This window comes from Triticum aestivum, chromosome 1D, assembly GCF_018294505.1.
Source record: "Triticum aestivum cultivar Chinese Spring chromosome 1D, IWGSC CS RefSeq v2.1, whole genome shotgun sequence".
Classification (NCBI taxonomy): domain Eukaryota; kingdom Viridiplantae; phylum Streptophyta; class Magnoliopsida; order Poales; family Poaceae; genus Triticum; species Triticum aestivum.
In genome coordinates this window covers 437189997-437203634 of record NC_057796.1, presented here as the reverse complement: position 1 = coordinate 437203634, position 13638 = coordinate 437189997, and positions in this window count along the sequence as shown.

Below are 13638 nucleotides of genomic sequence, written 5' to 3'. Positions count from 1 at the left end.
TTCTCTTCGGGCCTCGTCTCTTTACCGAGGTTGTGCTCGATCGGGAGGGCTAGAACAAAGAAGAAAGACGAGTGTTAATTAATATGTGTACATACCAAAACAATGAATGCATCAATTAGCTAGTCAGCACAGGCTTAACTAATATATTTACCTGGCCGGACTCTGTTCGGTCACCGGAGCCGTCACCACGGGCTCCTTCTTGCACCAGCATTGGGTCACCGGAGCCATCATAATCATGTCTTTCCGCCTCCACTCTTCGATCATCGTAGCCTGCTTCTTCACCCTGTTCTTCCAGACCATCATTGTCGTTAAGATACGACAAGATATCACCTCCGGCTAAGATTATGTCCCACAACACCTCTTCTGCTTGCTCGTCTCGTCCGTGCTCCATTGTTTCTGCAAATATTACAACATGGCAAGTATTACACAAACATGACAGCAGGTGGATATATTAGTGCAAACGTAGACCTAGCTTATTCCGGGTTTGGGGTGGCCTCGGCAACGCTTCAAGGCTAGGGGCGTGGCGGGAGGGGGTAGGAGACCGACATCTTTTTTCTAGGGTTTGGGTGTCCTCGAGAGTTTTGGTCGAGCGAGAGGGCCGGGGGGTGCTCCCGTGGTATAAGTTATCATGGTCGAGAGGGGGTATAATATCGACCATCCATCATGTCGAAGTTATCTGGGAGGGAGTTATATATATCGACAACGACGACATACATACATGGGAAAATAATGTTATCGGGGAGGGGGTATATCGACCCCCCCCCCCGCGTGTTCAAGTTATCGGGAGGGGGTTATATCGACAACGACGACATACGTACATGGGAAAATAATATTATCGGGGAGGGGGTATATCGACCCCCCCCATGTTGAAGTTATCGGGAGAGGGGTATATCGATGACGACAGACCCGATAAAACATAAGAAAACAAAGAAGAAATAAAAATAGGAGAAGAAGAAAGGAATAGAGGAGAAGATCGAAGAGAAAAAGAAGAAAAAAAAGAGGAGAAGAAGAATGGAATAGAGGAGAGAAGAAGAAAAAATAGATTTTTTTTATTTTTTCTTTTTCTCTTCTATTCCTTTCTTCTTCTCCTCTTCTTTTTCTTCTTTTTTCCTCTTCTTATTTATTTCTCCTCTTCTTCCTCTCCTCTTCTTCTCCTTTCTTCCTCTTCTTATTTTCCTTTTTCCTCTCCTTCTTTTTCTTCTTCTTCCTTTCCTAGCTAGATATATAAAACTTTTCTAAAAATGTAACTTTTGCATATATAAAACTTTTCCATGGATCATCATTTCTCATATATATCCATCTATAGCCACATACATATATAAATGGAAAAAAAATGCTATGAACAAAAATACATATATACTTGGTAAATATTCTATGAACATCGTTTCTCATATATATCAATGCATACATCCATGGATCATCATTGCTCATATATCCATAGTCATATATAAAAACTTTCTGTATATGAACAAAAAAACATTTTTTGACATATTTAGCACATTCTAAATTTTCCTAACTCTTTTACAACCACAAAAATTACTCCAACTTCATGACAGTACCCACACTCCATTTCACCAAAAACCTTCTGGTCCATAGTTAAAATTTTTCAAATTTCATTCAAATGAAATTTGAACCAGATTCAAATTCCTTGCTGAAAACCTATTCTAAACCAATCCAAAAATTCTGAAATTTTGCCATCACCTTCGTCTTGCATCAGTACCTCACCACAAAAAATATCATAAATTCTAAAAATGCCCAAAGCCATCTGGCATTTGATCAAACACCCTCTATATGCACTGTTCATATCTATAAAAAAAATCAGAATTTCAGAAAATTGGACGGCGTCTTGCTACTGCTCCACTCCTTCTCCTCTCCTCTCCTTGTCCTCTCCTTCTGCTCTTCAATGCGTCGGGGCCGGCGGCGACCATGGAGCAGGGGCGGCAGAGAGCAAGGGGCACTCGGGCGCAGGAGCGGCGCTCGATCGGGACCTTGGGAAAGGGGGGGGCTCACTTCGAGGGGGGCGGCGATGGCAGGAGTCCGGCGACGAGGACGGCGGGATCGGGGCGGCACGCGGTGACGGGGACGGCGGTCTCGGGACGGCAGGCGGCGACAGGGACGTGGAGGGGTGGGCTCAGGGAGGCACGCGGCGACGGGGACGACGAGGACGGCGGGCTCAGGGATGCCGGCGACGAGGACGGCGCTGGCTCGGGGAGGCGACGGCGTTGGCGGCGGCGTAGACGGCGAGGTGGAGCAGCCTGACGACGGGGGGGGGGGGGGAGGCAACTGGCGATGAAAACTGAAAATTTTCACAAGTGTTTGATATATAGTCCAAGCATTATTCTCGGTTCGTGGCACCAACCGGGACTAATGCCCCCTTTAGTCCCGGTTGGTGCCACCAACCGGGACCAAAGGCCTCTTTTCAGCAGCCCAAAGGGCGGGAAGCGGTGGCCTTTGGTACCGGTTGGTGGCACCAACCGGGACTAAAGGGGGGGGCATTGGTCCCGGTTGGTGCCACGAACCGGGACCAAAGGGGGCACTGGTCCCGGTTCGTGCCACCAACCGGGACCAATGGCCTTACACAGCGGCGTGGTGGTGGGAGTTTAGTCCCACCTCGCTAGCTGAGAGAGAGCCGCACCTGTTTATAAGGTGCGGTGCGCCTGAGCTGTCGAGCTCCTCTCTAAAGCAGGCTTACGGGCCTAACCACTCTGTACATGCCTGTGGGCCTACTGGGCCTTCTGCGGGCCTGAATCCTGGCCCATGGATGGGTTTCTAGTCGTATTCATGTCATGGTGGCCCAGTAGGTGGCATAATTTTTATTTTTCCCTGTTTTTTTGTTTTCTTTTTTTCTTTATTTATTTTGTTTTGTTTCTACTTACCACAAAAAACTTATTTATTTTATTTTATTTTGTTTCTAATTACTTATTTATTTTACTTTATGATAATTCTTTTTGCTATTAAAGTTTCTAACAAAAAAAGTTCTTTCTGAAAATTATTTTTGCTTTCAATGATTTTGAACAGAAAATACTTCGATAATTTTAGTTGCATCAATTTTATATAATTTTAGTTTCAATAATACTAGAGGTTGCTTATAATGTTTTCAACAGAAAATACTTTGATAATTTTAGTTTCATAAGTTTTATTTATGTTATTAAAGTTTATTTTATTTTGTTTCTACTTATATATTTTATTAAAGTTTATATTATTTTGTTTCTAATTGCTTATTTATTTTATTTGTTATTTTTCATGCACATCATGAATAGATAATTAAGTGACCAAATTAATAGAAGTTTATCATCACATTAAAACCAAAGTACATACATAGTTCTCATCTAACAACATATATATAGCTCTCCAGAGCATCTAATTAATTAAACCATACATTGAAACTATGTAAAACATTTCACTGCGAAAACAAATTTGATCATAATCGCAACCAAGGTAACAATTGATCCAACGGCATAATGATACCAAGCCTCGGTATGAATGGCATATTTTCTAATCTTTCTAATCTTCAAGCGCATTGCATCCATCTTGATCTTATGATCATCGACGACATCCGCAACATGCAACTCCAATATCATCTTCTCCTCCTCAATTTTTTTTCCTTCAAGTAATTGTTTTCATCTTCAACTAAATTTAACCTCTCGACAATAGGGTCAGTTAGAATTTCCAGTTAAACCACCTCCTAGATAAATAAAATCTATGTCACGTTGGTCGGCATATTTGTCATAAACAATAAATGAACCAAATAGTTATAAAAAGATAATATATACCACATCCGAATCATAGACAGGACGAGGGCCGACGGGGGCGGATACCAAAACCATCGCACTACGTACTAAGAAGGAATAATAAAAGTAACAAAATTAGACAAGTATCTATCTAAAGTAAGAATTTTTTTCTTTCAGAAAGAAGATAAGAACAAGGGGCTCACCACGGTGGTGCTGGCGACGAGATCGGCGTGGGCGATCGACGGCGGTGAAGACGGGGACGGGACGTGACGGACCGCTAAACCTAGACAAATCTCGGGGAAAATGGAGCTCGGAGGTCGAGTTTCGAGAGAAGAAAGATTAACTAGTGTGGCTCAGACATTTCATCGAACACCTCATGTGCATAGGAGGTGAGCTAGAGCACCCATATGCCCTCCCCTCGCCGGCCAGAAAAAACAGAGCACTGTGGAGTGCTCTGCTGTGGCGATGGGGTATATATAGGCAACTCATTGGTCCCGGTTCGTGGCACCAACCGGGAATAAAGGCCTTTGGTCCCGGTTGGTGCCACGAACCGGGACCAATGCCCCCCTTTAGTCCCGGTTGGTGGCACCAACCGGGACCAAAGGCCTTGTGCTGCCCTGCGTCAAAAGTTTAGTCCCACCTCGCTAGTTGAGAGAGCTCGAGAGTGGTTTATAAGCGCTGCTGCGCACACCCTCTCGAGCTCCTCTCAACTGCAGGCTTTCGGGCCTAACCGTTCTCTTTGCCTGTGGGGCCTACTGGGACTTCTGCAGGCCTGAATCCTGGCCCATGGATGTGTTTCAAGTCGTATTCAGGCCGTGGTGGCCCAGTAGGTGGCATAATTTTTTCCGTGTTTTTTGTTTTCTCTTTTGCTTTATTTATTTTGTTTTGTTTCTACTTACAACAAAAAACTTATTTATTTTATTTCATTTTGTTTCTAATTACTTATGTATTTTACTTTATTTATTTTATTTATATTTATTTTACTGCTGCTATTTTTATTTATTTTACTGCTGCTATTTTTATTTAATTTATTAAGGTTTGTTTATTTTATTTACAATAGTTGATTTTATTTTATTAAGGTTTATTTATTTTATTTACTAAAAAAATGAACATAGATGCGCCTATAGAGAAAATTCAACCTAAATTCATAATATATTTCTATGAAATTCAAAGAAATTTACTGTGAATTTAGGTCAAATTCCCTGTATAAGGGCATCTATTTTCACTTTGAGAGGAGCTCAACAAGGCAGAGAGGGACGGGCTTATAAACCGGTGTGAGCGCCCTTCGGTTGGCGAGGTGGGACTAAACTCTGACCGCTACTAGGACCAACCCTTTAGTCCCGGTTTGTGGTATGAACCGGGACTAAAGGGTGAGCCTCTGGTCCCGGTTCAAGCCACCAACCGGGACCAATGGTGGTGGGCTAGGAGCGAGGCCCATTGGTCCCGGTTTGTCCCACCAACCGGGACCAAAGGGGCCGGACGAACCGAGACCAATGCCCCCACGAGGCCCGGCAGGCCCCTGGCCGCACGAACCGGGACCAATGCTCACATTAGTCCCGGTTCGTGATTGAACCGGGACTAATGTGAATATTGCCCTGTGACCAAAGCCCAGTTTTCTACTAGTGACCTTTTCTGCTCTCTCCGTACCAAATAAATGTTGTGGTCGTGCCAGCTCGACCACGTCATTTATTTTGGAGCGGAGGTAGTACTTACAAAGATTTCTGTTCGTGATTGACTGATCGTCCATTCACTCCTTTTTCTCAACCTCCCTCATTTTAACCCTGACAAGTGCCGTCACTCTCCCAAATCCTCCTACGCCTTGTGCCACAAGCTTCTGTTCTCGTGAGATCCCATCTTGGGGCCTTTTTCGGCACTCTGCCAGAGGGGGATTCGATCACGGAGGGCCTCTACACCAACCTTACTGCCCTTCCAATGATGCGTGAGTAGTTTACCACGGACCTAAGGGTCCATCGCTAGTAGCTAGATGGCTTCTCTCTCTTTGATCTTCAATACAATGTTCTCCTCGATATTCTTGGAGATCTATTCGATGTAATCTTCTTTTGCGGTGCGTTTGGTGAGATCTGATGAATTGTGGATTTATGATCAGATTATTTATGAATATTATTTGAGTCTTCTCTGAACTCTTTTATGCATGATTAAGATAACTTTGTATTTCTCTCCGATCTATTGATTTTGTTTGGTCAACTAGATTGATCTATCCTACAATGGGAGAGGTGCTTTGTGATGGGTTCAATCTTGCGGTGTCCTCACCCAGTGACAGTAGGTGTAGCGAGGCACGTATTGTATTGCTACCATTAAGAGTAAAAAGATAAGCTTTTCACCATATTGTTTGGATATATCCCTCTACATCACGTCATCTTGCTTAAGGGGTTACTCCGTTTTTGTTAACTTAATACACTAGATGCATGCTAGATAGCGGTCAATGTGTGGACTAATAGTAGTAGATACAGGCAGGAGTCGGTCTACTTGTCACGGACATGATGCCTATATTCATGATCATTGCCTTAGATATCGTCATAACTATGCGCCTTTTTATCAATTGCTCAACATTAATTTGTTCACGCACCATATGCTTTCTTCAAGAGAGAAGCCTCTAGTGAAACCTATTGTCGGTGTCAAAACCGGCGGATCTCGGGTAGGGGGTCCCGAACTGTGCGTCTAAGGCGGATGGTAACAGGAGGCGGGGGACACAATGTTTACACAGGTTCGGGCCCTCTCAATGGAGGTAATACCCTACTTCCTGCTTGATTGATCTTGATGATATGAGTATTGCATGAGTTGATCTACCACGATATCGTAGAGGCTAAACCCTAGAAGCTAGCCTATGATTATGATTTTTGTTGTCCTACGGACTAAACCCTCCGATTTATATAGACACCAGAGGGGGCTAGGGTTACACAGAGTCGGTTACAAGGGAGGAGATCTACATATCTGAATTGCCAAGCTTGCCTTCCACGCAAAGGAGAGTCCCATCCGGACACGGGACGAAGTCTTCAATCTTGTATCTTCATAGTCCAACAGTCCGCCCAAAGTATATAGTCCGGCTGTTCGAGGACCCCCTAATCCAGGACTCCCTCAGTAGCCCCTGAACCATGCTTCAATGACGATGAGTCCGGCGCGCAGATTGTCTTCAGCACTGCAAGGCGGCTTCCTCCTCCGAATACTCAATAGAAGATTTTGAACACAAGGATCGTGTCCGGCTCTGCAAAACAAATTCCACATACCACCGTAGAGAGTACAATATCCCACAAATCTAATCTGCTGACAAATTTCATAGCGTGACACCACGCCACGGCCCGGTCATTATCCGAACCGTTTTTCTCAACCAGCCACTGCACATATTGTGAGGCGGTTTTCTTGGCACGTCTTGTCGAAGCAGAGATCGTGTCCCCTTATCATGGGATTCTCATCAATAGGGTGTGGGTAACCCAACCGCGCCATCAATCACGGAGCTTGGGGAATAAGCGAGTTTACCAGGCAAGTGGGGTGGCGCAGAATCCCTGCTGCCTTTATAAGGGGATAAGGACTCCCTTTCGCACCCACGCCTTCTTCTTCCCGATCCATTTCCCTTCACTAGAGCTCCAACGCTCGAGCGTTCGTCTTCTCCGCCCACAAAGGCCTTCCGAAAATGTCCGGATCCGGAGCAGGAGGCAAGTGGATGGCCTCTACCGTCCGGCAGAAGGATATCAAAAAGCTTCGGGAGGCCGGGTACCTGGCCAAGAAAATCAGCCACCGTCTCCCGACGGCGGGACAGATCGTCCCTACTCTGGAACCCCACGAGAGGGTTGTATTCCTCCCTCATTTTGTCCGTGGGCTAGGGTTTCCCCTCCACCCATTCGTTCGCGGCATCATGTATTATTACGGGATCGATTTTCATGGTCTATCCCCCAATTCCTTCCTCAACATCTCGACATTCATCGTCGTGTGTGAGGCTTTTCTCCGCATCTCGCCACACTTCGGCTTATGGCTGAAGATCTTTAATGTGAAGCCCAAGGTAGTGAGCGGCGAGCACGCCGAGTGTGGGGGTGCTATGGTGAGCAAGATGCCCAACGTCACATGGCCAATAGGTACTTTTAATGATTCCGTCAAAGAGTGGCAACATGAGTGGTTTTACATCACTGAGCCACGTGGCACGGAATGGGCCGCTGCTCCCGAGTTTCGATCCGGAGCCCCTCTGCGGCTTACGTCCTGGTCCAAGAAGGGCCTGAACTGGTCTTCGTCCGACGAACTGTTTGTGCTCCAGACGCGCGTTAAAGATATGGAAGACAAGAACATCGAACTTGTCAATGTAGTCCAGGTGATGTTAGTTCGCCGGATCCTGCCTTGTCAACACCGGACTTGCAATCTATGGGAATTTGATCCGGCCAAGCACCAGACCCTGCGAGAGCTCTTTGGCTCCGCGCACAAAGACATCTGGAAGGTGCTTTTTAAGTCCTGCAAATCATGGCCGGACTCAGCCGAGGACCGCGGGTACCAACTGTCCTGCCCTGCAAGCTCGGTAAGTCATTATACGTTTTATCCGCATAACCCAAGGGAAATGCTTAATGTGTTTTCCACAACTCTCCTAGGGCTGGACGAAGAAGGCGGAGCGGATCCACTGTCCGGCCCCGCTGCCCGAAGAACCGGCCGACCCACTTCTGACGTAGATGCTGGTCCTGGCGCCTTACAAGGCGCCGAAGAAGAAGACCGAGAAGGAGGCCAAAAAGACCCGGGGCGGCCTTCGTCGCTGCAGCACTTCGGACACAATATCCGAAGGCTCCAACGCCCATTCTGCCTCCGAAGAGGACGAGGAGGAGGAAGACGAATCCCCGGCGGGGGGAAGAAAGAAGAGGACGGCCTCCATACACTTGGAGGCCGAGTCGCCTAAAAGGGGAAAAACTCCTCTTCCGGAAGAGTCCACTGCCGCCGCCGACAGCAGCCAGGCATGGGATCCCAGGGCCCAGCCCCTGGTGAACTCGTGAGTGTCTAAAATCCGAACACATTTATGCGTCTAGACTCATCATGGCATAATATTTTAACCTGAGCCATATTTTTTGTAGTCCGGGGAGGTCCCGCACCGAACAATCCTCATCAGAGGATTTGCTGAGCTCGGATGCTATGGAGAGCGGGACGCCCCCGAAGGCCCCTTCCCCCAAATATGTGAATAACAGCGAGGCTTCGTCCCAGAAGGACCCCGGCCAAGGAGGGGGGGGGGGAGATCGTGAAGGCGGCGCCTGGAGGTCAAACTTCAGGGGCCGGAGACATGGGGGAGAAGATTCCCATGGGAGTCGACGGCGGGGGCCATCTTGAATTTGGCCCTCAGCCGAACGCGATTCCGGAGACCAATACGGCTCCAGAATCAAGCAGGCGGCCTCCCTCGGCTGGAGGGGGCGTGCCTGTTCCACCGGCAACCTCTGTCCAACCAGAGGTGTCGGATACTTTGTTGGCGGCGCTGAAGAGCACCTCCATCATCGATGAACACCGTGCCCTTATGGGTGCGGTGATTGAGAAGATTCAGTGTGCTGAGAGTAGACTGAATTAAGCCTGTATCAGCCTTATAAGAGGCTTTCAGGTATGTTTTATGAGGTTTCGAAGAGTGTCATAGTATGGATAGTAGCCCCTGATACACTGTTCGGTGAAAGAAAGAACCGGACAGAGGATCAAATTTATGTTTGCGGGAAGACTCACTTGATGACATCTATCTCTCTTCTTTTACAAGCAGGCGTCTGCAGCCGCTGTTGCCTCTCATACCGCGGAGGTCTCTGGACTGAATCAAAGTCTGGAGCGGGCCAAAGAAGAACTTGGCCAGTTGAAAAGGCAGCTGGAAGATAAACAAGGTATGCGCAAGCCTTGTTCGCGTTCAGTGTGAACGAAATTCCAGTATGATAAAATATGTTTCATGATTTGCGCCAGGGGCGATGACCGAAGTCAAGGCTCTGAGTAAGGCTGTTACCGAGGCCGAGGAAAAGGCAGCCGCAGAGAAGGCTCTTAGTGAGAAGCACGAGGCCAGGGTTATTGAAGCTGAGCAGGAGCTTCAAGAGGCCGTGAAGAAATGCGAGACCTTGGAGCAGAGTTTAACAGAGAAAGAATCCGAACTCGGCAAGGATCATCAGGCCGCACGCGATGCCTGGGGGGAAACCCAAGGCGCCCTGCAGGAGATCCAAGAGGCGAGGAAGATCACGGCGGGTAAGGCTTTTTTCCATGTAAAGCAAGTATTTGAGGAGAAAATCATGTTTCTAATTTTGAGTTCGGATTTCTCCAGGGGTATTTGCGGAACTGCCCCGCAGCATATCGGATGCCACCCAATTCTACCGAGCCGAAGAAAGGAACACTGCGGATAAGCTCTTCTGGTCGCAGTATCTGGCACCAAATTATCCGGTGCCTTTTGCCGATCAACTGAAACAGCTGATCGAACTGCATAGGGCGGCCGAACTAGCCATGAAGGATTTGATTATCCGGCTATGGCCCGCCGAGCCGATTCCAAGCAGCTACTTCGGGCTCGTGAAGCGGCTCGTGAGTGCCTGCCCTCGACTTGACATCGTCAAGTGGTCGGTCTGCATAGAGTGTGCACGAATGGCCTTCGCCCACGCAAAGGTGCACTGGGGGAAGATGGATGCCGAAAAGCTGATGACCGAGGGACCGCCAGAGGGAAAGGAGCACCGCAAGCCCGAATTATATTATGAAAGTGTCCTGAAAGGATCCTGCCTTGCGGCGGAGCAATGCACCAAGGATATTATCACTAGTAGGAAAAGGGGCTTTTACCCCGGTTCATAAGGGCCTTTAGTCCCGGTTCTGGAACCGGGACTAAAGGGTCGTTACTAATGCCCTAGCCCTTTAGTCCCGGTTCTTACACGAACCGGGACTAAAGGCCGTCCACGTGGCCGGTGCGGGGAGCCCAGGCAGGAGGGCCTTTGGTCCCGGTTGGTGCCACCCACCGGGACCAATAGGCAGGGCCTTTTGTCCCGGTTGGTGTCACCAACCAGGACCAATAGGCATCCACGCGTCAGCAGCTGGCAGGAGCTGAGGTTTTTGTTTTTTTTGAAAGGGGGTGGTTTAGGGGTTTTGGGGGGTTAATTTAGGTGTTTCATATATTGTGTTAGCTAGCTAATTAATAGAGAGAAGTGTCCTCTCTTATCTCCGTGCTTGGTCGACGCTACGTACTATATACGTATGGAGAGGAGTAGACACGCTAGCTAGTAATCAAATGAAGGAAACAGAAGATCGTCATGAACATATGCATACAGAGAGAAGTGATATCGACCACCTCTCCTTCTCCGAGATATTGGTCGAACAACAAGTTCTCGTATATCTATCCGACACTACCGGCTACATATATACAATAATTATCTCTTACAATACAATCTCCTAATTAAATTGTAGGAACACAGGGTCCACATAGTATTCTCCGTTTTCAGCGATCACGTGGTCAAGGAAGAATGCCGCCAATTCCTCTTGAATTCCTCGCATACGATCTTCTGCTAGGAGTTCATCCCGCTTCCGAAACATCTAATTTGAAGAAGGGGGTCAATACATATATATATGAATAAATGAAACTCAACACAAATGATGGTAATAAAATAAAATTGTGAATATTATTGCTTACGCACTTCATATTGTTCTTCAGTGTAGCCCCGCTCACAGGTCGTGTAGCGGATGGACTCGCAAACGTAGTATCCACAGTAATTATTCCCGGGTTCCTGCCACAACCACTTTACAAGAAATAGAGGTCAATCTAACTGATAAGCAAGCATGCTAAATGGTATTGATGAAACTAGCGCTTGAATCACTAGGAGATGCGCGGAACATGCTACTATAGTACTTACTTTCGGGTGATTAAATTGCAGCTTCTTCGGCAGTCCCGGAGCTTTTGAGGTGAATTTTCTCCAAACCCTGCCAGACAAAGAAAACAATTACTTGATATCAGGAAATGAACAAAGTTGCTGATATGGTGGATAATGATCGATTTAACTTACTTCTCGAGCATTTGAGTCATGTTCGCATAGTCCTGGGGATCTTTTCGTCTCGAGTCTAAGACGGTTACTACTCCCTGCTCAAGCTTAATCTCTAGGAGAATATAGTGGAAGCTGCGCATGCATGCATAAGTCATCAATTACATTACCATAACCTGGACTAATAAGGGAAACCGAATATGCACAAGACAGTAACACTCACTTGAAGTTGTAAGGAAAGAGTATTATATCTTTGTTTTGATTTAATACCAACGATTGTAGCAAGTTGGCCTCGGCTTCTTTGGGATGTTTTTCAACCGTATATGCATCTATGAGATTTGTGTTAATGAACCCAATATCACCGATTTGTTTTTTCTTCAATTCGGCGATCTTCAATCTGCATAATATAGTGAGGATAAGTATAAATACATGCAATGAAAGAGCTGACCTATATAGAGAGACTTAATGACAGAAGTAGTACTACTTACAGACAGTAGCAAGTGATCGTTGTTTTATCGAGGGCCTTTTGATTGTAAAACTGGAAGAAATCCTCAAATGGAACATTCAGCAGATCAATTCCAACGAGGTCATGCTCCGGTTTAACTCTCAGCGTCAAAGTACCAATCCCATCAGACTCTCTGCAGGTTTTCATGTACCAATCATGTAGTCTTCGCATCATCGTTGATAGAGATCTTTCATCTTTGACGAGAGGCTTCCCGTAATGGTATTTGTGTTCGTCCACCTCCATGATTTCATAATGTACATCGTCGGGCAGGTAATCTCCAAGATTGCTATAGCCGGGCACCATACTCGGATCATAAGCGACGATGTCTTTTGACACCTTGAGCGGGCAGGTAATCTCCAAGATTGGTTCGCTTGTTCGCCGAGCTGGGCAATTTTTTTCCCAGCTCGTCGTTCTTTCATCCTTTTATCACTGAGAGTACTTCCCGACCACTCCGCTTCGGCATATGTCTTTGCAAGAACGCGCTCATAGTTGCCTCTCGGTGGAGACTTTGGTGGTTTTGTCAGGGCAGCCAGAGTGCGCTTTGCTTTCACCGGATCTACCTTCTCCTCCGGAGGTGGATGTTTCTTTGCTTTCACCCCTTCAAAGAAGTTCTTCACTTCGGCTCGCACGATCTTCGCGTTCTCCTCCTCGGTCCTCTCGTATGGTAACTTCTCTGGAGTCTTCAGAGAAGGTCCGAATCTGTATTGCCTCCCGCCTCTGGCAGCTGTACTGCTAGACGCCGGCAGAGCAGACGGAGCGGCTGCGGCTGTCTTCTTTCCTTGCTTACGAGGCGGAGGAGAAGGACTACGACGCGCCGGAGCAGCCGCAGCGGCGGCGGGTCTCTTCCGCCCTTGCTGACGAGGCGGAGAAGGAGGAGGCTGGCTGCTCTGGCGCGCCGGCGCTGGCGGAGAAGGAGGCGGAGTGCCGCCACGCGCCGGAGAAGGAGGCTGAGTGCCCTGATCACTCGCCGGAGGAGGAGGCGGAGGAGGAGGCGGAGTGCCCTTACTCGCCGGAGCCGTCCAGTTCGGAAGCTTGATGAGCTCCTTCCGCCATAGGCACGGAGTCTTCAGAGCTAAACCCAGCCGAGTCTCCCCTTCACCGGTAGGGTGGTCAAGCTGGAGGTCCTCAAATCCCTCCGTTATTTCATCCACCATCACCCTAGCATATCCTTCTGGAATCGGCCGGCAGTGGTAGGTTGCGCCGGGTTCAGGAGGTAAAACAGAGCCAACAGCCGCCTTGACTTTGAAGTTCTGCCATTCCGCCATAAGGTGGCAATGTTGAGACTCCGTGATAGCATCCACGGGGTAGCTAGCAGGAGCCGCATGCTCCAGCTGAAGCTGCTCGGTGGAAGCCACGCTGCTTCTCCGCTGAGATGGCGGTGTAGCTTCGGGGGCAGTTTCGGCATCCCGATTGCCGTCTCGTTCCTCTAGCGCTTGAACCCTTTCGTGCAGCT